Source organism: Pseudophryne corroboree, chromosome 4 (assembly GCF_028390025.1).
Source record: "Pseudophryne corroboree isolate aPseCor3 chromosome 4, aPseCor3.hap2, whole genome shotgun sequence".
In the NCBI taxonomy this organism is placed as follows: Eukaryota; Metazoa; Chordata; class Amphibia; order Anura; family Myobatrachidae; genus Pseudophryne; species Pseudophryne corroboree.
Window position 1 is genome coordinate 718496534 of NC_086447.1, and position 24355 is coordinate 718520888.

Here is a 24355-nt window from a genome sequence, read left to right on the forward strand (position 1 = left end):
ATGACGCAAAGAAAAAAAGAGGCGCAATGAGGTAGCTGACTGTGTGAGAAAGATAAGCGACCCTAGTGGCCGACACAAACACCGGGCCCATCTAGGAGTGGCACTGCAGTGTCACGCAGGATGTCCCTTCCAAAAAACCCTCCCCAAACAGCACATGACGCAAAGAAAAAAAGAGGCGCAATGAGGTAGCTGTGTGAGTAAGATTAGCGACCCTAGTGGCCGACACAAACACCGGGCCCATCTAGGAGTGGCACTGCAGTGTCACGCAGGATGTCCCTTCCAAAAAACCCTCCCCAAACAGCACATGACGCAAAGAAAAAAAGAGGCGCAATGAGGTAGCTGACTGTGTGAGAAAGATAAGCGACCCTAGTGGCCGACACAAACACCGGGCCCATCTAGGAGTGGCACTGCAGTGTCACGCAGGATGTCCCTTCCAAAAAACCCTCCCCAAACAGCACATGACGCAAAGAAAAAAAGAGGCGCAATGAGGTAGCTGTGTGAGAAAGATAAGCGACCCTAGTGGCCGACACAAACACCGGGCCCATCTAGGAGTGGCACTGCAGTGTCACGCAGGATGTCCCTTCCAAAAAACCCTCCCCAAACAGCACATGACGCAAAGAAAAATAAAAGAAAAAAGAGGTGCAAGATGGAATTGTCCTTGGGCCCTTCCCACCCACCCTTATGTTGTATAAACAAAACAGGACATGCACACTTTAACCAACCCATCATTTCAGTGACAGGGTCTGCCACACGACTGTGACTGAAATGACGGGTTGGTTTGGACCCCCACCAAAAAAGAAGCAATTAATCTCTCCTTGCACAAACTGGCTCTACAGAGGCAAGATGTCCACCTCATCATCATCCTCCGATATATCACCGTGTACATCCCCCTCCTCACAGATTATCAATTCGTCCCCACTGGAATCCACCATGTCAGCTCCCTGTGTACTTTGTGGAGGCAATTGCTGCTGGTCAATGTCTCCGCGGAGGAATTGATTATAATTCATTTTAATGAACATCATCTTCTCCACATTTTCTGGATGTAACCTCGTACGCCGATTGCTGACAAGGTGAGCGGCGGCACTAAACACTCTTTCGGAGTACACACTTGTGGGAGGGCAACTTAGGTAGAATAAAGCCAGTTTGTGCAAGGGCCTCCAAATTGCCTCTTTTTCCTGCCAGTATAAGTACGGACTGTGTGACGTGCCTACTTGGATGCGGTCACTCATATAATCCTCCACCATTCTATCAATGGTGATAGAATCATATGCAGTGACAGTAGACGACATGTCCGTAATGGTTGTCAGGTCCTTCAGTCCGGACCAGATGTCAGCATCAGCAGTCGCTCCAGACTGCCCTGCATCACCGCCAGCGGGTGGGCTCGGAATTCTGAGCCTTTTCCTCGCACCCCCAGTTGCGGGAGAATGTGAAGGAGGAGATGTTGACAGGTCGCGTTCCGCTTGACTTGACAATTTTCTCACCAGCATGTCTTTGAAACCCAGCAGACTTGTGTGCGCCGGAAAGAGAGATCCAAGGTAGGTTTTAAATCTAGGATCGAGCACGGTGGCCAAAATGTAGTGCTCTGATTTCAACAGATTGACCACCCGTGAATCCTTGTTAAGCGAATTAAGGGCTCCATCCACAAGTCCCACATGCCTAGCGGAATCGCTCTGTCTTAGCTCCTCCTTCAATGTCTCCAGCTTCTTCTGCAAAAGCCTGATGAGGGGAATGACCTGACTCAGGCTGGCAGTGTCTGAACTGACTTCACGTGTGGCAAGTTCAAAAGGTTGCAGAACCTTGCACAACGTTGAAATCATTCTCCACTGCGCTTGAGACAGGTGCATTCCACCTCCTATATCGTGGTCAGTTGTATAGGCTTGAATGGCCTTTTGCTGCTCCTCCAACCTCTGAAGCATATAGAGGGTTGAATTCCACCTCGTTACCACCTCCTGCTTCAGATGATGGCAGGGCAGGTTCAGGCGTTTTTGGTGGTGCTCCAGTCTTCTGTACGTGCTGCCTGTACGCCGAAAGTGTCCCGCAATTTTTCTGGCCACCGACAGCATCTCTTGCACGCCCCTGTCGTTTTTTAAAAAATTCTGCACCACCAAATTCAAGGTATGTGCAAAACATGGGACGTGCTGGAATTTGCCCAGATGTAATGCACGCACAATATTGCTGGCGTTGTCCGATGCCACAAATCCACAGGAGAGTCCAATTGGGGTAAGCCATTCCGCGATGATCTTCCTCAGTTGCCGTAAGAGGTTTTCAGCTGTGTGCGTATTCTGGAAACCGGTGATACAAAGCGTAGCCTGCCTAGGAACGAGTTGGCGTTTGCGAGATGCTGCTACTGGTGCCGCCGCTGCTGTTCTTGCGGCGGGAGTCCATACATCTACCCAGTGGGCTGTCACAGTCATATAGTCCTGACCCTGCCCTGCTCCACTTGTCCACATGTCCGTGGTTAAGTGGACATTGGGTACAGCTGCATTTTTTAGGACACTGGTGACTCTTTTTCTGAGGTCTGTGTACATTTTCGGTATCGCAACCCTAGAGAAATGGAACCTAGATGGTATTTGGTACCGGGGACACAGTACCTCCAACAAGTCTTTAGTTGGCTCTGCAGTAATGATGGATACCGGAACCACGTTTCTCACCACCCAGGATGTCAAGGCCTCAGTTATCCGCTTTGCAGTAGGATGACTGCTGTGATATTTAATCTTCCTCGCAAATGACTGTTGGACAGTCAATTGCTTGGTGGAAGTAGTAAAAGTGGTCTTACGACTTCCTCTCTGGGATGACCATCGACTCCCAGCAGCAACAACAGCAGCGCCAGCAGCAGTAGGCGTTACACGCAAGGATGCATCGGAGGAATCCCAGGCAGGAGAGGAATCGTCAGAATTGCCAGTGACATGGCCTGCAGGACTATTGGCATTCCTGGGGAAGGAGGAAATTGACACTGAGGGAGTTGGTGGGGTGGTTTGCGTGAGCTTGGTTACAAGAGGAAGGGATTTACTGGTCAGTGGAGTGCTTCCGCTGTCACCCAAAGTTTTTGAACTTGTCACTGACTTATTATGAATGCGCTGCAGGTGACGTATAAGGGAGGATGTTCCGAGGTGGTTAACGTCCTTACCCCTACTTATTACAGCTTGACAAAGGGAACACACGGCTTGACACCTGTTGTCCGCATTTCTGGTGAAATACCTCCACACCGAAGAGCTGATTTTTTTGGTATTTTCACCTGGCATGTCAACGGCCATATTCGTCCCACGGACAACAGGTGTCTCCCCGGGTGCCTGACTTAAACAAACCACCTCACCATCAGAATCCTCCTTGTCAATTTCCTCCCCAGCGCCAGCAACACCCATATCCTCCTCATCCTGGTGGACTTCAACACTGACATCTTCAATCTCACTATCAGGAACTGGACTGCGGGTGCTCCTTCCAGCACTTGCAGGGGGCGTGCAAATGGTGGAAGGCGCATGCTCTTCACATCCAGTGTTGGGAAGGTCAGGCATCGCAACCGACACAATTGGACTCTCCTTGGGGATTTGGGATTTCGAAGAACGCACAGTTCTTTGCTGTGCTTTTGCCAGCTTGAGTCGTTTCATTTTTCTAGCGAGAGGCTGAGTGCTTCCATCCTCATGTGAAGCTGAACCACTAGCCATGAACATAGGCCAGGGCCTCAGCCGTTCCTTGCCACTCCGTGTGGTAAATGGCATATTGGCAAGTTTACGCTTCTCCTCCGACAATTTTAGTTTAGGTTTTGGAGTCCTTTTTTTTCTGATATTTGGTGTTTTGGATTTGACATGCTCTGTACTATGACATTGGGCATCGGCCTTGGCAGACGACGTTGCTGGCATTTCATCGTCTCGGCCATGACTAGTGGCAGCAGCTTCAGCACGAGGTGGAAGTGGATCTTGATCTTTCCCTAATTTTGGAACCTCAACTTTTTTGTTCTCCATATTTTCTAGGCAGAACTAAAAGGCACCTCAGGTAAACAATGGAGATGGATGGATTGGATACTAGTATACAATTATGGACGGACTGCCACGGTTAGGTGGTATAAAAAAACCACGGTTAGGTGGTATATATTATAATAATAATACAATTATGGATGGACGGACTGCCTGCCGACTGCCGACACAGAGGTAGCCACAGCCGTGAACTACCGCACTGTACACTGGTTGATAAAGAGATAGTAGTATACTCGTAACAACTAGTATGACACTATGACGACGGTATAAAGAAAGAAAAAAAAATACCACAGTTAGGTGGTATATATTATAATAATAATACAATTATGGATGGACGGACTGCCTGCCGACTGCCGACACAGAGGTAGCCACAGCCGTGAACTACCGCACTGTACACTGGTTGATAAAGAGATAGTAGTATACTCGTAACAACTAGTATGACACTATGACGACGGTATAAAGAATGAAAAAAAAACCACGGTTAGGTGGTATATATTATAATAATAATACAATTATGGATGGACGGACTGCCTGCCGACTGCCGACACAGAGGTAGCCACAGCCGTGAACTACCGCACTGTACACTGGTTGATAAAGAGATAGTAGTATACTCGTAACAACTAGTATGACACTATGACGACGGTATAAAGAAAGAAAAAAAAATACCACAGTTAGGTGGTATATATTATAATAATAATACAATTATGGATGGACGGACTGCCTGCCGACTGCCGACACAGAGGTAGCCACAGCCGTGAACTACCGCACTGTACACTGGTTGATAAAGAGATAGTAGTATACTCGTAACAACTAGTATGACACTATGACGACGGTATAAAGAATGAAAAAAAAAACCACGGTTAGGTGGTATATATTATAATAATAATACAATTATGGATGGACGGACTGCCTGCCGACTGCCGACACAGAGGTAGCCACAGCCGTGAACTACCGCACTGTACACTGGTTGATAAAGAGATAGTAGTATACTCGTAACAACTAGTATGACACTATGACGACGGTATAAAGAAAGAAAAAAAAATACCACAGTTAGGTGGTATATATTATAATAATAATACAATTATGGATGGACGGACTGCCTGCCGACTGCCGACACAGAGGTAGCCACAGCCGTGAACTACCGCACTGTACACTGGTTGATAAAGAGATAGTAGTATACTCGTAACAACTAGTATGACACTATGACGACGGTATAAAGAATGAAAAAAAAACCACGGTTAGGTGGTATATATTATAATAATAATACAATTATGGATGGACGGACTGCCTGCCGACTGCCGACACAGAGGTAGCCACAGCCGTGAACTACCGCACTGTACACTGGTTGATAAAGAGATAGTAGTATACTCGTAACAACTAGTATGACACTATGACGACGGTATAAAGAAAGAAAAAAAAATACCACAGTTAGGTGGTATATATTATAATAATAATACAATTATGGATGGACGGACTGCCTGCCGACTGCCGACACAGAGGTAGCCACAGCCGTGAACTACCGCACTGTACACTGGTTGATAAAGAGATAGTAGTATACTCGTAACAACTAGTATGACACTATGACGACGGTATAAAGAATGAAAAAAAAACCACGGTTAGGTGGTATATATTATAATAATAATACAATTATGGATGGACGGACTGCCTGCCGACTGCCGACACAGAGGTAGCCACAGCCGTGAACTACCGCACTGTACACTGGTTGATAAAGAGATAGTAGTATACTCGTAACAACTAGTATGACACTATGACGACGGTATAAAGAATGAAAAAAAAACCACGGTTAGGTGGTATATATTATAATAATAATACAATTATGGATGGACGGACTGCCTGCCGACTGCCGACACAGAGGTAGCCACAGCCGTGAACTACCGCACTGTACACTGGTTGATAAAGAGATAGTAGTATACTCGTAACAACTAGTATGACACTATGACGACGGTATAAAGAATGAAAAAAAAACCACGGTTAGGTGGTATATATTATAATAATAATACAATTATGGATGGACGGACTGCCTGCCGACTGCCGACACAGAGGTAGCCACAGCCGTGAACTACCGCACTGTACACTGGTTGATAAAGAGATAGTAGTATACTCGTAACAACTAGTATGACACTATGACGACGGTATAAAGAAAGAGAAAAAAATACCACAGTTAGGTGGTATATATTATAATAATAATACAATTATGGATGGACGGACTGCCTGCCGACTGCCGACACAGAGGTAGCCACAGCCGTGAACTACCGCACTGTACACTGGTTGATAAAGAGATAGTAGTATACTCGTAACAACTAGTATGACACTATGACGACGGTATAAAGAATGAAAAAAAAACCACGGTTAGGTGGTATATATTATAATAATAATACAATTATGGATGGACGGACTGCCTGCCGACTGCCGACACAGAGGTAGCCACAGCCGTGAACTACCGCACTGTACACTGGTTGATAAAGAGATAGTAGTATACTCGTAACAACTAGTATGACACTATGACGACGGTATAAAGAATGAAAAAAAAACCACGGTTAGGTGGTATATATTATAATAATAATACAATTATGGATGGACGGACTGCCTGCCGACTGCCGACACAGAGGTAGCCACAGCCGTGAACTACCGCACTGTACACTGGTTGATAAAGAGATAGTAGTATACTCGTAACAACTAGTATGACACTATGACGACGGTATAAAGAAAGAAAAAAAAATACCACAGTTAGGTGGTATATATTATAATAATAATACAATTATGGATGGACGGACTGCCTGCCGACTGCCGACACAGAGGTAGCCACAGCCGTGAACTACCGCACTGTACACTGGTTGATAAAGAGATAGTAGTATACTCGTAACAACTAGTATGACACTATGACGACGGTATAAAGAATGAAAAAAAAACCACGGTTAGGTGGTATATATTATAATAATAATACAATTATGGATGGACGGACTGCCTCCCGACTGCCGACACAGAGGTAGCCACAGCCGTGAACTACCGCACTGTACACTGGTTGATAAAGAGATAGTAGTATACTCGTAACAACTAGTATGACACTATGACGACGGTATAAAGAATGAAAAAAAAACCACGGTTAGGTGGTATATATTATAATAATAATACAATTATGGATGGACGGACTGCCTGCCGACTGCCGACACAGAGGTAGCCACAGCCGTGAACTACCGCACTGTACACTGGTTGATAAAGAGATAGTAGTATACTCGTAACAACTAGTATGACACTATGACGACGGTATAAAGAATGAAAAAAAAACCACGGTTAGGTGGTATATATTATAATAATAATACAATTATGGATGGACGGACTGCCTGCCGACTGCCGACACAGAGGTAGCCACAGCCGTGAACTACCGCACTGTACACTGGTTGATAAAGAGATAGTAGTATACTCGTAACAACTAGTATGACACTATGACGGTATAAAGAATGAAAAAAAAACCACGGTTAGGTGGTATATATTATAATAATAATACAATTATGGATGGACGGACTGCCTGCCGACTGCCGACACAGAGGTAGCCACAGCCGTGAACTACCGCACTGTACACTGGTTGATAAAGAGATAGTAGTATACTCGTAACAACTAGTATGACACTATGACGACGGTATAAAGAAAGAAAAAAAAATACCACGGTTAGGTGGTATATATTGTAATACAATTATGGATGGACGGACTGCCTGCCGAGTTCCGACTGCCGACACAGAGGTAGCCACAGCCGTGAACTACCGCACTGTACTGTGTCTGCTGCTAATATAGACTGGTTGATAAAGAGATAGTATACAATACATACAACAATATACTACTATACTGGTGGTCAGGCACTGGTCACCACTAGTCACACTGGCAGTGGCACTCCTGCAGCAAAAGTGTGCACTGTTTAATTTTAAATTAATATAATATTATGTACTCCTGGGGGCTCCTGCTATAACAACCTGCAGTGCTCCCCAGTCTCCCCCACAATTATTATAAGCTTTGCCTTTTATACATTGATGTGCAGCACACTGGGCTGAGCTGAGTGCACACAGACTGAGTCACACTGTGTGACTGGCTGCTGCTGTGTATCGTTTTTTTTCAGGCAGAGAACGGATATAGCAGAGAACGGATATATTATATTAAAATAAATAAAAGTTAACTAACAACAACTGCACTGGTCACTGTGGTAAACTCTGTCTGACTCTGCACAATCTCTCTCTCTCTTCTAATCTAATTTCTAATGGAGAGGACGCCAGCCACGTCCTCTCCCTATCAATCTCAATGCACGTGTGAAAATGGCGGCGACGCGCGGCTCCTTATATAGAATCCGAGTCTCGCGAGAATCCGACAGCGTCATGATGACGTTCGGGCGCGCTCGGGTTAACCGAGCAAGGCGGGAGGATCCGAGTCTGCTCGGACCCGTGAAAAAAAACATGAAGTTCGTGCGGGTTCGGTTTCAGAGAAACCGAACCCGCTCATCTCTATGTCTAACTGCAGCTGAATGCATTGTAATGTCACAGAGATACTATTTTGCTGCATGCAGCTGAATGCATTTTGATGTCACAGTGGTACCATCTAGCTGCCTGCAGCTGAATGTTTTGTTAAGTCAAAGAGGTACTGTTCAGCTGCCTGCAGCTGAATGCATTGTGATGTTATAGTGATATTATCTAGCTATCTGCAGTTGAATGCATTGTGATGTCACAGAGGTATTGTCTAACTGCCTGCAGCTGAATGCATTGTGATGTCACAGTGGTACTATCTAGCTTCCTGCAGCTGAATGCACTGTGATGTCACAGAGGTGCTGTTTAGCTGCCTGCGGCTAAATGCATTTTTATGTCACAGTGGCACTGTCTAGCTGCTTGCAGCTGAATACATTGTGATGTTACAGATGTACTGACTAGCTGCCTGCAACTGAATGCATTGTAATATTACAGTGGTACTCACTGTCTGTAGCTGAATGCACTGTGATGTCACAGAGGTACTGGCTAGCTCCCTGCAGTTCGATGCATTGTGATGTCACAGAGGTGCTGTCTAGCTGCCTGCGGCTGAATGCATTTGAATGTCACAGAGGTAAGGTATAACTGCCTGCGGCTGAATGCATTATGATGTTCCACAGATACTGTTTTGCTGCCTGCAGCTGAATGAATTGTATTCTCACAGAGGTGCTGTCTAGCTTCCTATAGCTGAGTGCATTGTGATGACACAGTCGTACTGTCTACTTATCTGCAGTTGAATGCATTGTGATGTAACCGAGGTTCTGTTTAGCTGCCTGCAGATAAATGGATTGTTAAATCACAGAGGTACTGTTTAGTTTCCTGCAGCTGAATGCATTGTGATGTCACAGCGGTACTGTCTAGCTGCCTGCAGCTGAATGCATTGTGATGTCACAGACGTACTGTTTAACTAACTGCAGCTGAATGCATTGTGAAGTCACAGAGGTACTGTTTAGCTCCCTGCAGCTGAGTGCATTGTGATGTTACTGTCTAGCTGCCTAGCTGCCTGCAGCTGAAAACACTGTGATGTCACAGAGTTACTGTATAACTGTCTGCAGCTGAATTAATTGTGATGTCACAGAAGTACTGTTTAGCTGACTGCAGTTGAATGCACTGTGATGTCACAGAGATACTTTCTAACTAACTGCAGCTGAATGCATTGTAATGCCACAGAGATACTGTTTTGCTGCCAGCAGCTGAATGCATTGTGATGTCATAGAGTTACTGTCCAGCTGACTGCATTGTTATGTCATACAGTTACTGTCTAGGTGCCTGCAGCTTAATGCATTTTGATATCACAGTGGTACTATCTAGCTGTCTGCAGCTGAATGAATTGTTAAGTCAAAGAGGTAATGTTTAGCTGCTTGCAGCTGAGAGCATTGTGATGTCACAGTGGTATTATCTAGCTGTCTGCAGCTAAATGCATTGGAATGTTACAGTGTTACTATCTAGCTGCCTGCAGCTGAAAGCATTGTAATGTCACAGAGGTACTGTCTAACTGTCTTCAGCTCAATGCATTGTGATGTCACACAGGTACTGTTTAGCTGCTACAGCTTATTGCATTGTGAGGTCACAGACGTACGGTCCAGCTGCCTGCAGCTGAATGCATTTTTATGTCATAAAGTTATTGTCTAGCTGCCTGCAGCTGAATGCATTGTGATGTCACAGTGGTACTGTCTAGCTGCCTGCAGATTAATTCATTGTGATGTCACAGAGGTAAAGTCTAACTGCAGCTGAATGCATTGTGATGTTACAGAGGTACTGTCTAGCTGCCTGCAGATGAACGCATTGTGATGTTACAGAGGTGCTGTCTAGCTGCCTGTGGCTGTATGCATTGTGATGTCACAGAGGTACTGCTTAACTGACTGCAGATGAATGCAATGTGAGGTCCCAGATGTACTGTCTAGCTGCCTGTATCTGAATACATTGTGATATCACAGTGGTACTGTCTAGCTGCCTGAAGATGAATGCATTGTGATTTCACAGTGGTACTGTCTAGCTGCCTGCAGCTGAATGCATTGTGATGTCACAGACGTACTGTTTAACTAACTGCAGCTGAATGCATTGTGAAGTCACAGAGGTACTGTTTAGCTCCCTGCAGCTGAGTGCATTGTGATGTTACTGTCTAGCTGCCTAGCTGCCTGCAGCTGAAAACACTGTGATGTCACAGAGTTACTGTATAACTGTCTGCAGCTGAATTAATTGTGATGTCACAGAAGTACTGTTTAGCTGACTGCAGTTGAATGCACTGTGATGTCACAGAGATACTTTCTAACTAACTGCAGCTGAATGCATTGTAATGCCACAGAGATACTGTTTTGCTGCCAGCAGCTGAATGCATTGTGATGTCATAGAGTTACTGTCCAGCTGACTGCATTGTTATGTCATACAGTTACTGTCTAGGTGCCTGCAGCTTAATGCATTTTGATATCACAGTGGTACTATCTAGCTGTCTGCAGCTGAATGAATTGTTAAGTCAAAGAGGTAATGTTTAGCTGCTTGCAGCTGAGAGCATTGTGATGTCACAGTGGTATTATCTAGCTGTCTGCAGCTAAATGCATTGGAATGTTACAGTGTTACTATCTAGCTGCCTGCAGCTGAAAGCATTGTAATGTCACAGAGGTACTGTCTAACTGTCTTCAGCTCAATGCATTGTGATGTCACACAGGTACTGTTTAGCTGCTACAGCTTATTGCATTGTGAGGTCACAGACGTACGGTCCAGCTGCCTGCAGCTGAATGCATTTTTATGTCATAAAGTTATTGTCTAGCTGCCTGCAGCTGAATGCATTGTGATGTCACAGTGGTACTGTCTAGCTGCCTGCAGATTAATTCATTGTGATGTCACAGAGGTAAAGTCTAACTGCAGCTGAATGCATTGTGATGTTACAGAGGTACTGTCTAGCTGCCTGCAGATGAACGCATTGTGATGTTACAGAGGTGCTGTCTAGCTGCCTGTGGCTGTATGCATTGTGATGTCACAGAGGTACTGCTTAACTGACTGCAGATGAATGCAATGTGAGGTCCCAGATGTACTGTCTAGCTGCCTGTATCTGAATACATTGTGATATCACAGTGGTACTGTCTAGCTGCCTGAAGATGAATGCATTGTGATTTCACAGTGGTACTGTCTAGCTGCCTGCAGCAAAATGTATTGTGATCAGGGCCGGTTCTTGGGCGCTGTGCGCCCCGTGCGACAATAGGGGTTTTGTACAGGGGGCGTGGTTATTTACGCCCCCTGTACAGACTGAAATGATGTGCGGTGCGCGATGACGTCATCGCGCACCGCACAGCAAAGGTCCTCTCCACGAAGGGAAACTAGATGCGTAGCATCTAGTTCCCTTCGTGGAGAGGACCTTTGCTGTGCGCATCTAGTTTCCCTTCACAGCGGCAGCGGGGGGCAGCGGGCAGCTGGGGGCACAGCAGCAGCGGATCTTGCCCTGGTGCGGCGCCCTCCGGATGGCGCCCTGCGCCCTTCGGAAGGCGGCGCCCCGGGCAAAAGTCCTGCTTGCCCGTGGCAAGATCCGCTACTGATTGTGATGTCACAGTGGTACCGTCTAGCTGCCAGCAGCTGAATGAATTGTGAAGTCACAGAGTTACTGTATATCTGTCTGCAGCTGAATGCATTCTGATGTCACAGAGGTACTGTTCTGCTGCCTGCAGCTGAATACATTCTGATGTCACAGAGGTGCTGTCTAATTAACTGCAGCTGCATGGTTTGTAATGTCACAGAGATACTTTTTTGTCTGCCTGCAGCTGAAAGCATTGTGTTGTCACAGTGGTACTGTCCAGCTTCCTGCAGCTGAATGCATTGTGATGTCACAGAATTACGGTCTAATTATGGGGGTGATTCCGAGTTGTTCGCTCGCTAGCTGCTTTTAGCAGCATTGCACACGCTAAGCCGCCGCCTACTGGGAGTGTATCTTAAGGGTCATTCCGAGTTGTTCGCTCGTTGACGATTTTCGCTATACTGCGATTAGTCGCTTACTGCGCATGTGCAAGGTTCGCAGAGCGCATGCGCTTTGTTATTTTACACAAAAGTTAGGTATTTTACTCACGGCATAACAAAGCTTTTTCATCGCTGTGCTGATCGTAGTGTGATTGACAGGAAGTGGGTGTTTCTGGGCGGAAACTGGCCGTTTTATGGGAGTGTGCGGAAAAACGCAGGCGTTCGAGTTGCAAAACGCAGGAGTGGCTGAAGAAACGGGGGAGTGGTTGGGCAAACGCTGGGTGTGTTTGTGACATCAAACCAGGAACGAAAAGGACTGAGCTGGTCGCAATGGCTGAGTAAGTCTGGAGCTACTCAGAAACTGCGGGGTAATGGTTACGAGAAAATTAGCGAAGCTTTCGTTAGCAATTCTGCTATGCTAAGATACACTCCCAGTAGGTGGCGGCTTAGCGTGTGCAATGCTGCTAAAAGCAGCTAGCAAGCGAACAGCTCGGAATCACCCCCCTTAGCATAGCAGAATTGCTAACGAAAGCTTCGCTAATTTTCTCGTAACCAATACCCCGCAGTTTCTGAGTAGCTCCAGACTTACTCAGCCATTGCGACCAGCTCAGTCCTTTTCGTTCCTGGTTTGACGTCACAAACACACCCAGCGTTTGCCCAACCACTCCCCTGTTTCTCCAGCCACTCCTGCGTTTTGCAACTCGAACGCCTGCGTTTTTCCGCACACTCCCATAAAACGTCCAGTTTCCGCCCAGAAACACCCAATTCCTATCAATCACACTGTGATCAGCACAGCGATGAAAAAGCTTTGTTATGCCGTGAGTAAAATACCTAACTTTTGTGTAAAATAACTAAGCGCATGCGCTCTGCGAACTTTGCGCATGCGCAGTAAGCGACTAATCGCAGTATAACAAAAATCGGCAACGAGCGAACAACTCGGAATGACCCCCTATGTGCAGCTAAATGCTTTGAGATGTCACAGAGGTACCGTTTAGCTTCCTGGAGCTCAATGATTTGTGATGTCACAGAGGAGCTGTCTAGCTTACTGCAGCTGAATGCACTGTTATGTCATAGAGTTACTATCTAGGTGCCTGCAGCTGAATGCATTGTAATGTCCCAGAGATACTATTTTGCTGCCTGCAGCTGAATGCATTTTGATGTCACAGTGGTACTATCTAGCTGCCTACAGCTGAATGTATTGTTAAGTCAAAGAGGTATTGTTTAGCTTCCTGCAGCTGAATGCATTGTGATGTCATAATGGTATTATCTAGTCTGCAGTTGAATGCATTGTGATGTCACATAGGTATTGTCTAGCTGCCTGCAGATGAATGCATTGTGATGTCACAGAGGTACTGTTTAGCTCCCTGCAGCTGAATGCATTGTAATGTCACAGCGGTACTGTCTAGCTGCCTTTAGCTGAATGAATAGTGATATCACAGAGGTACTGTATAACTGTCTGCAGATTAATTAATTGTGATACCACAAGGGTACTGTTCGGCTGCTGAATGCACTGTGATGTCACAGAGGTACTTTATAACTTACTGTCGCTGAATGCATTTTGATGTCACAAGGGTACTGTCCAGCTGACTGCAGCTGAATACATTGTTGTGTCTTAGAGTTACTGTCTAGGTGTCTGTAGCTGAATGCATTGTGTTTGTGATGTCACAGTGGTACTATCTAGCTTCCTGCAGCTGAATGTATTGTTAAGTCACTGAGGAACTGTTTAGCTGCCTGCAGCTGAATGCATTGTGATGTCATAGTGGTATTATCTAGCTGCCTGCAGTTGAATTAATTCTGATGTTACAGAGGTATTGTCTTGCTGCCTGCAGATGAATGCTTTGTTATGTCATAGTGTTACTGTCTAGGTGCCTGCAGCTTAATGCATTTTGATATCACAGTGTTACTATCTACTATCTGCAGCTGAATGTATTGTTAAGTCAAAGAAGTGCTGTTAAGCTGCTTGCAGCTGATTGCATTGTGATGTCACAGTGGTATTATCTAGCTGTCTGCAGATAAATGCATTGGAATGTTACAGTGTTACTATCTAGCTGCCTGCAGCTGAATGCATTGTGATGTCACAGAGGTACTGTCTAACTGTCTTCAACTGAATGCATTGTGATGTCACAGTGGTACTGTATAACTGTCTGCAGCTGAATTCATTGTGATGTCACAGAGGTGCTGTCTAGCTGCCTGTGGCTATATGCATTGTGATGTCACAGTGGTACTGTCCAGCTGACTACAGCTGAATGCATTGTTATGTCATAGAGTTACTATCTAAGTGCCTGCAGCTGAATGCATTTTGATGTCACAGTGGTACTATCTAGCTGCCTGAAGCTGAATGCATTGTGATGTCACAGAGGTACAGTCTAGTTGCCTTCAGCTGAATGCATTGTGATTAGAGATGTGTTTTGGTTTTGGATTCGGTTCCGCGGCCGTGTTTTGGATTCGGACGCGTTTTGCCAAAACCTCCCTGAAATTTTTTTGTCGGATTCGGGTGTTTTTTTTTTACAAAAAACCCTCAAAAACAGCTTAAATCATAGAATTTGGAGGTCATTTTGATCCCATAGTATTATTAACCTCAATAACCATAATTTCCACTCATTTTCAGTCTATTCTGAACACCTCACGATATTATTTTTAGTCCTAAAATTTGCACCGAGGTCGCTGGATGGCTAAGCTAAGCGACACAAGTGGCCGACACAAACACCTGGCCCATCTAGGAGTGGCACTGCAGTGTCAGGCAGGATGGCACTTCAAAAAAATAGTCCCCAAACAGCACATGATGCAAAGAAAAAAAGAGGCGCACCAAGGTGGCTGTGTGACTAAGCTAAGCGACACAAGTGGCCGACACAAACACCTGGCCCATCTAGGAGTGGCACTGCAGTGTCAATCAAGAAAGGATGGCCCTTCCAAAAAATACTCCCCAAACAGCACATGATGCAAAGAAAAAAAGAGGTGCACCAAGGTGGCTGTGTGACTAAGCTAAGCGACCCAAGTGGCCGACACAAACACCTGGCCCATCTAGGAGTGGCACTGCAGTGTCAGACAGGATGGCACTTCAAAAAAATACTCCCCAAACAGCACATGATGCAAAGAAAGAAAGAGGCGCACCAAGGTCGCTATGTGACTAAGCTAAGCGACCCAAGTGGCCGACACAAACACCTGGCCCATCTAGGAGTGGCACTGCAGTGTCAGACAGGATGGCACTTCAAAAAAATAGTCCCCAAACAGCACATGATGCAAAGAAAAAAAGAGGCGCACCAAGGTGGCTGTGTGACTAAGCTAAGCGACACAAGTGGCCGACACAAACACCTGGCCCATCTAGGAGTGGCACTGCAGTGTCAATCAAGACAGGATGGCCCTTCCAAAACATACTCCCCAAACAGCACATGATGCAAAGAAAACAAGAGGCGCACCAAGGTGGCTGTGTGACTAAGCTAAGCGACCCAAGTGGCCGACACAAACACCTGGCCCATCTAGGAGTGGCACTGCAGTGTCAGACAGGATGGCCCTTCCAAAAAATACTCCCCAAACAGCACATGATGCAAAGAAAAAAAGAGGCGCACCAAGGTGGCTGTGTGACTAAGCTAAGCGACACAAGTGGCCGACACAAACACCTGGCCCATCTAGGAGTGGCACTGCAGTGTCAATCAAGACAGGATGGCCCTTCCAAAACATACTCCCCAAACAGCACATGATGCAAAGAAAAAAAGAGGCGCACCAAGGTGGCTGTGTGACTAAGCTAAGCGACCCAAGTGGCCGACACAAACACCTGGCCCATCTAGGAGTGGCACTGCAGTGTCAGACAGGATGGCCCTTCCAAAAAATACTCCCCAAACAGCACATGATGCAAAGAAAAAAAGAGGCGCACCAAGGTGGCTGTGTGACTAAGCTAAGCGACCCAAGTGGCCGACACAAACACCTGGCCCATCTAGGAGTGGCACTGCAGTGTCAGACAGGATGGCACTTAAAAAAAATAGTCCCCAAACAGCACATGATGCAAAGAAAAAAAGAGGCGCACCAAGGTCGCTGTGTGACTAAGCTAAGCGACCCAAGTGGCCGACACAAACACCTGGCCCATCTAGGAGTGGCACTGCAGTGTCAATCAAGACAGGATGGCCCTTCCAAAAAATAGTCCCCAAACAGCACATGATGCAAAGAAAAATGAAAGAAAAAAGAGGTGCAAAATGGAATTGTCATTGGGCCCTCCCACCCACCCTTATGTTGTATAAACAGGACATGCACACTTTAACGAACCCATCATTTCAGCGACAGGGTCTGCCACACGACTGTGACTGAAATGACTGGTTGGTTTGGGCCCCCACCAAAAAAGAAGCAATCAATCTCTCCTTGCACAAACTGGCTCTACAGAGGCAAGATGTCCACCTCATCATCATCCTCCGATTCCTCACCCCTTTCACTGTGTACATCCCCCTCCTCACAGATTATTAATTCGTCCCCACTGGAATCCACCATCTCAGGTCCCCGTGTACTTTCTGGAGGCAATTGCTGCTGGTGAATGTCTCCACGGAGGAATTGATTATAATTCATTTTAATGTACATCATCTTCTCCACATTTTCTGGAAGTAACCTCGTACGCCGACTACTGACAAGGTGAGCGGCTGCACTAAACACTCTTTCGGAGTACACACTGGAGGGAGGGCAACTTAGGTAGAATAAAGCCAGTTTGTGCAAGGGTCTCCAAATTGCATCTTTTTCCTGCCAGTATACGTACGGACTGTCTGACGTGCCTACTTGGATGCGGTCACTCATATAATCCTCCACCATTCTTTCAATGGTGAGAGAATCATATGCAGTGACAGTAGACGACATGTCAGTAATCGTTGGCAGGTCCTTCAGTCCGGACCAGATGTCAGCACTCGCTCCAGACTGCCCTGCATCACCGCCAGCGGGTGGGCTATGAATTCTTAGCCTTTTCCTCGCACCCCCAGTTGCGGGAGAATGTGAAGGAGGAGATGGTGACGGGTCACGTTCCGCTTGACTTGACAATTTTCTCACCAGCAGGTCTTTGAACCTCTGCAGACTTGTGTCTGCCGAAAAGAGAGATACAACGTAGGTTTTAAATCTAGGATCGAGCACGGTGGCCAAAATGTAGTGCTCTGATTTCAACAGATTGACCACCCGTGAATCCTGGTTAAGCGAATTAAGGGCTCCATCCACAAGTCCCACATGCCTAGCGGAATCGCTCTGTTTTAGCTCCTCCTTCAATGTCTCCAGCTTCTTCTGCAAAAGCCTGATGAGGGGAATGACCTGACTCAGGCTGGCAGTGTCTGAACTGACTTAATGTGTGGCAAGTTCAAAGGGTTGCAGAACCTTGCACAACGTTGAAATCATTCTCCACTGCGCTTGAGTCAGGTGCATTCCACCTCCTTTGCCTATATCGTGGCCAGATGTATAGGCTTGAATGGCCTTTTGCTGCTCCTCCATCCTCTGAAGCATATAGAGGGTTGAATTCCACCTCGTTACCACCTCTTGCTTCAGATGATGGCAGGGCAGGTTAAGGAATGTTTGGTGGTGCTCCAGTCTTCGGTACGCGGTGCCTGAACGCCGAAAGTGGCCCGCAATTCTTCGGGCCACCGACAGCATCTCTTGCACGCCCCTGTCGTTTTTTAAATAATTCTGCACCACCAAATTCAAGGTATGTGCAAAACATGGGACGTGATGGAATTTGCCCAGATGTAATGCACGCACAATATTGCTGGCGTTGTCCGATGTCACAAATCCCCAGGAGAGTCCAATTGGGTTAAGCCATTCTGTGATGATCTTCCTCAGTTGCCGTAAGAGGTTTTCAGCTGTGTGGCTATTCTGGAAAGCGGTGATACAAAGCGTAGCCTGCCTAGGAACGAGTTGGCGTTTGCGAGATGCTGCTACTGGTGCCGCCGATGCTGTTCTTGCTGCGGGAGGCAATACATCTACCCAGTGGGCTGTCACAGTCATATAGTCCTGAGTCTGCCCTGTTCCACTTGTCCACATGTCCGTAGTTAAGTGGACATTGGGTACAACTGTATTTTTTAGGACACTGGTGACTCTTTTTCTGAGGTCTGTGTACATTTTCGGTATCGCCTGCCTAGAGAAATGGAACCTAGATGGTATTTGGTACCGGGGACACAGTACCTCAATCAAGTCTCTAGTTGGCTCTGAATTAACGATGGATACCGGAACCACGTTTCTCACCGCCCAGGCTGCCAAGGCCTCAGTTATCCGCTTTGCAGCAGGATGACTGCTGTGATATTTCATCTTCCTCGCAAAGGACTGTTGGACAGTCAATTGCTTACTGGAAGTAGTACAAGTGGTCTTCCGACTTCCCCTCTGGGATGCCGATCGACTCCCAGCAGCAACAACAGCAGCGCTAGCAGCAGTAGGCGTTACACTCAAGGATGCATCTGAGGAATCCCAGGCAGGAGAGGACTCGTCAGACTTGCCAGTGACATGGCCTGCAGGACTATTGGCTTTCCTGTCTAAGGAGGAAATTGACACTGAGGGAGTTGGTGGTGTTGTTTGCAGGAGCTTGGTTACAAGAGGAAGGGATTTAGTGGTCAGTGCATGGACTGCTTCCGCTGTCATCCAAAGTTTTTGAACTTGTCACTGACTTATGATGAATGCGCTGCAGGTGACGTATAAGGGAGGATGTTCCGAGGTGGTTAACGTCCTTACCCCTACTTATTACAGCTTGACAAAGGCAACACACGGCTTGACACCTGTTGTCCGCATTTGTGTTAAAATAATTCCACACCGAAGAGGTGATTTTTTTTGTAATTTGACCAGGCATGTCAATGGCCATATTCGTCCCACGGACAACAGGTGTCTCCCCGGGTGCCTGACTTAAACAAACCACCTCACCATCAAATCCTCCTTGTCAATTTCCTCCTCAGCGCCAGCAACACCCATATCCTCATCCTGGTGTACTTCAACAGTGACATCTTCAATTTGACTATCAGGAACTGGACTGCGGGTGCTCCTTCCAGCACTTGCAGGGGCGTGCAAATGGTGGAAGGCACCATCTCTTCCCGTCCAGTGTTGGGAAGGTCAGGCATCGCAGCTGACACAATTGGACTCTCCTTGGGGATTTGTGATTTAGAAGAACGCACAGTTCTTTGCTGTGCTTTTGCCAGCTTAAGTCTTTTAATTTTTCTAGCGAGAGGATGAGTGCTTCCATCCTCATGTGAAGCTGAACCACTAGCTATGAACATAGGCCAGGGCCTCAGCCGTTCCTTGCCACTCCGTGTCGTAAATGGCATATTGGCAAGTTTACGCTTCTCCTCAGACGCTTTTAATTTTGATTTTTGGGTCATTTTACTGAACTTTTGTGTTTTGGATTTTATATGCTCTCTACTATGACATTGGGCATCGGCCTTGGCAGACGACGTTGATGGCATTTCATTGTCTCGGCCATGACTAGTGGCAGCAGCTTCAGCACGAGGTGGAAGTGGATCTTGATCTTTCCCTATTTTACCCTCCACATTTTTGTTCTCCATTTTTTAATGTGTGGAATTAGGGTTCACTACAATATGCCGGCGGTCGGGCTCCCGGCGACCAGCATACTGGCGCCGGGAACCCTACCGCCGGCTTACCGACAGTGTGGTGAGTGCAAATGAGCCCCTTGCGGGCTCACTGCGCTCGCCACGCTACGGGCTCACTGCGCTCGCCACGCTACGGGCACAATGGCGTGCTAGGCGTGCCACACTATTTTATTCTCCCTCCAGGGGGGTCGTGGACCCCCACGAGGGAGAATAAGTGTCGGTATGCCGGCTGTCGGGCTCCCGGCACCGGTATGCTGGTCGCCGGGAGCCCGACCGCCGGCATACTGAAGACCACCCGTGGAATTATATGCCAGTATCAATAGCAATGGCCTACTACTATATATACTGCGCACAACTGAAATGCACCACAGGTATGGATGGATAGTATACTTGACAACACAGAGGTAGGTAGAGCAGTGGCCTACTGTATTGTACTGCTATATATTATATACTGGTGGTCAGCAAACTGTGCAAAACTGAAATGCACCACAGGTATGGATGGATAGTATACTTGACGACACAGAGGTAGGTAGAGCAGTGGCTTACTGTACCGTAATGCTATATATTATATACTGGTGGTCAGCAAACTGTGCAAAACTTAAATGCACCACAGGTATGGATGGATAGTATACTTGACGACAAAGAGGTAGGTAGAGCAGTGGCCTACTGTACCGTACTGCTATATATTATATACTGGTGGTCAGCAAACTGTGCAAAACTTAAATGCACCACAGGTATGGATGGATAGTATACTTGACGACACAGAGGTAGGTAGAGCAGTGGCCTACTGTACCGTACTGCTATATATTATATACTGGTGGTCAGCAAACTGTGCAAAACTGAAATGCACCACAGGTATGGATGGATAGTATACTTGACGACATAGAGGTAGGTAGAACAGAGGCCTACTGTACCGTACTGCTATATATTATATACTGGTGGTCAGCAAACTGTGCAAAACTTAAAGGCACCACAGGTATGGATGGATAGTATACTTGACAACACAGAGGTAGGTAGAGCAGTGGCCTACTGTACCGTACTGCTATATATTATATACTGGTGGTCAGCAAACTGTGCAAAACTTAAAGGCACCACAGGTATGGATGGATAGTATACTTGACAACACAGAGGTAGGTAGAGCAGTGGCCTACTGTACCGTACTGCTATATATTATATACTGGTGGTCAGCAAACTGTGCAAAACTGAAATGCACCACAGGTATGGATGGATAGTATACTTGACGACACAGAGGTAGGTAGAGCAGTGGCCTACTGTACCGTACTGCTATATATTATATACTGGTGGTCAGCAAAATTATGCACTGTACTCCTACTATATACTACAATGCAGCACAGATATGGAGCGTTTTTCAGGCAGAGAACGTATAATACTGTGGTCACTGGTTAGTAAAACTCTGCACTGTACTCCTCCTATATAATACTGCTGGTCCCCAGTCCCCACAATAAAGCAGTGTGAGCACAGATATATGCAGCACACTGAGCACAGATATGGAGCGTTTTGCAGGCAGAGAACGTATAATACTGGTGGTCACTGGTCAGCAAAACTCTGCACTGTACTCCTCCTATATAATACTGCTGGTCCCCAGTCCCCACAATAAAGCAGTGTGAGCACAGATATATGCAGCACACTGAGCACAGATATGGAGCGTTTTTCAGGCAGACAACGTATACTGGTGGTCACAGGTCAGCAAAACTCTGTACTGTACTCCTCCTATATAATACTGCTGGTCCCCAGTTCCCACAATAAAGCAGTGTGAGCACAGATATATGCAGCACACTGAGCACAGATATGGAGCGTTTTTCAGGCAGACAACGTATACTGGTGATCACTGGTCAGCAAAACTCTGCACTGTACTCCTCCTATATAATACTGCTGGTCCCCAGTCCCCACAATAAAGCAGTGTGAGCACAGATATATGCAGCACACTGAACACAGATATGGAGCATTTTTCAGGCAGACAACGTATAATACTGGTGGTCACTGGTCAGCAAAACTCTGCACTGTACTCCTCCTATAATACTGCTGGTCCCCAGAATAAAGATATGCAGCCCCCTGAAACAAAGTGAGAGAACGCCAGCCACGTCCTCTCACTATCATTTCCAATGCACGAGTGAAAAATGGCGGCCGACGCGCGGCTCCTTATATAGAATCCGAATCTCGCGAGAATCCGACAGCGGGATGATGACGTTCGGGCGCGCTCGGGTTAACCGAGCCATACGGGAGAATCTGAGTATGCCTCGGACCCGTGTAAAATGGGTGAAGTTCGGGGGGGTTCGGTTTCCGAGGAACCGAACCCGCTCATCTCTAATTGTGATGTCACAGCGATACTGTCTAGCTGCCTGCAGCTGAATGCATTTTGATGTCACAGAGGTACTGTATAACTGTCTGCAGCTGAATCCATTTTGATGTCACAAAAGTACTGTTTAGCTGCCTGCAGCTGAATGCACTATAATGTCACGGAGGTACTTTCTAACTAAATGCAGCTGAATGCATTGTGATGTCACAATGGTACTATCCAGCTGCAGAAGCTGAATGCATTGTGATGGCACAGAGGTACTGTATAAATCTTTGCAGCTGAATTTATTGTGATGTCACAGCGGTACTGTTTAACTACCTGCAGCTGAATGCATTGTGATTTCACAGAGGTACTTTCTAAATAACTGCAGCTGAATGCATTGTTATGTCATAGAGTTACTGTCTAGGTGCCTGCAGCTGAATGCATTTTTAAGTCAAAGAGGTACTGTTTAGCTGCCTGCAGCTGAATGCATTGTGATGTCACAGTGGTACTATCTAGCTGTCTGCAGCTAAATGCATTGTAATATCACAGAGATACTATTTTGCTGCCTGCAGCTGAATGTATTTTGATGTCACAGATGTACTGACTAGTTGCCTGCAGCTGAATGCGTTGTAATATCACAGTGGTACTCTCTGTCTGTAGCTGAATGCACTGTGATGTCACAGAGGTACTGTCTAGCTGCCTGCAGATGAATGCATTGTGATGCCCCAGAGATACTGTTTTGCTGCTTGCAGCTAAATGCATCGTTTTGTCACAGAGGTGCTGTCTAGCTTCCTGTAGCTGAGTGCATTGTGATGTCCCAGTGGTACTGTCTTGCTGCCTGCAGCTGAATGCATTGTGATGTCACAGAGGTAGTGTTTAACTAACTGCAGCTGAATGCATTCTGATTTCACAGAGGTACTGTTCAGCTGACTGCAGATAAATGGATTGTTACATCACAGAGGTACTGTTTATCTCCCTGCAGCTGAATGCATTGTGATTAGAGATGTGCACTTGAAATTTTTCAGGTTTTGTGTTTTGGTTTTGGGTTCGGTTCCGCGGCCGTGTTTTGGGTTCGACCGCGTTTTGGCAAAACCTCACCGAATTTTTTTTGTCGGATTCGGGTGTGTTTTGGATTCGGGTGTTTTTTTTAAAAAACACTAAAAAACAGCTTAAATCATAGAATTTGGGGGTCATTTTGATCCCAAAGTATTATTAACCTCAAAAACCATAATTTCCACTCATTTTCAGTCTATTCTGAATACCTCACACCTCACAATATTATTTTTAGTCCTAAAATTTGCACCTAGGTCGCTGGATGACTAAGCTAAGCGACCCTAGTGGCCGACACAAACACCGTGCCCATCTAGGAGTGGCACTGCAGTGTCACGCAGGATGGCCCTTCCAAAAAACCCTCCCCAAACAGCACATGACGCAAAGAAAAAAAGAGGCGCAATGAGGTAGCTGTGTGAGTAAGATAAGCGACCCTAGTGGCCGACACAAACACTGGGCCCATCTAGGAGTGGCACTGCAGTGTCACGCAGGATGGCCCTTCCAAAAAACCCTCCCCAAACAGCACATGACGCAAAGAAAAAAAGAGGCGCAATGAGGTAGCTGTGTGAGTAAGATAAGCGACCCTAGTGGCCGACACAAACACCGGGCCCATCTAGGAGTGGCACTGCAGTGTCACGCAGGATGGCCCTTCCAAAAAACCCTCCCCAAACAGCACATGACGCAAAGAAAAAAAGAGGCGCAATGAGGTAGCTGTGTGAGTAAGATAAGCGACCCTAGTGGCCGACACAAACACCGTGCCCATCTAGGAGTGGCACTGCAGTGTCACGCAGGATGGCCCTTCCAAAAAACCCTCCCCAAACAGCACATGACGCAAAGAAAAAAAGAGGCGCAATGAGGTAGCTGTGTGAGTAAGATAAGCGACCCTAGTGGCCGACACAAACACCGGGCCCATCTAGGAGTGGCACTGCAGTGTCACGCAGGATGGCCCTTCCAAAAAACCCTCCCCAAACAGCACATGACGCAAAGAAAAAAAGAGGCGCAATGAGGTAGCTGTGTGAGTAAGAT